General features: G+C 39.0%; 1 pseudogene; it reads left to right on the top strand.

Moving 5' to 3' along the window:
• The first annotated feature begins 355 nt into the window (after positions 1 to 355).
• On the top strand, positions 356 to 470 carry LOC127484780 (U2 spliceosomal RNA; annotated as a pseudogene).
• The last annotated feature ends 266 nt before the right edge of the window (positions 471 to 736 follow it).

The raw sequence follows: 736 nt of genomic DNA, 5'->3' as shown, positions 1-736 counted from the left end.
GCGGAAGATCCAGATTGAGTTCCTGGGTCCTGGCTTCAGCGTGGCTCAGCCTTGACTGTTGCAGACATTTGGAGGTTGAACTTGGGGATGGAAGTTCTCTCTCTCTCTTCCCTCTCTCACTGTCACTCAGCCTTTCAAATAAATAAATATTTAAAAATAAATAATCACATGTTCAACTCATTAATGTCTAGGATAATAATAGCTCCAGCTGGCCTGAATATCACAAAAAATAGAGAATTTATTAAGGAAACAAATACATCAACACGATAGAATAATTTGTGGTCATGCAAACGGATGATATAGATCTACAAAATGCTATTCACAGCCCAATGCAATCTTATAAATAAGTGACTTTATCACTTCTCGGCCTTTTGGCTAAGATCAAGTGCAGTATAAATAAGTGATTTTTATTTATAAATAGACAATATAAGTACATGTAACATATAACTACATTACACTTAGTATCCACTTCGAAGTCAGAAAGAATTTATATACACCAGATGTTAACAGTGCAATTTACAGAATTAGCACTATGACACTGGCATCCCACAAGTGCCAATTTGAGTCCTAGAGGCTCCACTTCCAATGCAGCTTCCTGCTAACGTGCCTAGGAAAGCAGCACAAAAAAAAAAAAAAATAGCCCAAGGACTTGGACCCCTGCAACTCACAAGAGAAACATGGATGGAGTTCCAGTCTCCTGGCTTCAGCCTAGCCCAGCTTTGGCCACTGTGGCTAT

This window comes from Oryctolagus cuniculus, chromosome 21, assembly GCF_964237555.1.
Source record: "Oryctolagus cuniculus chromosome 21, mOryCun1.1, whole genome shotgun sequence".
Taxonomy (NCBI): Eukaryota; Metazoa; Chordata; class Mammalia; order Lagomorpha; family Leporidae; genus Oryctolagus; species Oryctolagus cuniculus.
The sequence above is the reverse complement of the archived record's forward strand: the minus strand, read 5'-3'. Positions and strand labels throughout refer to the sequence as shown.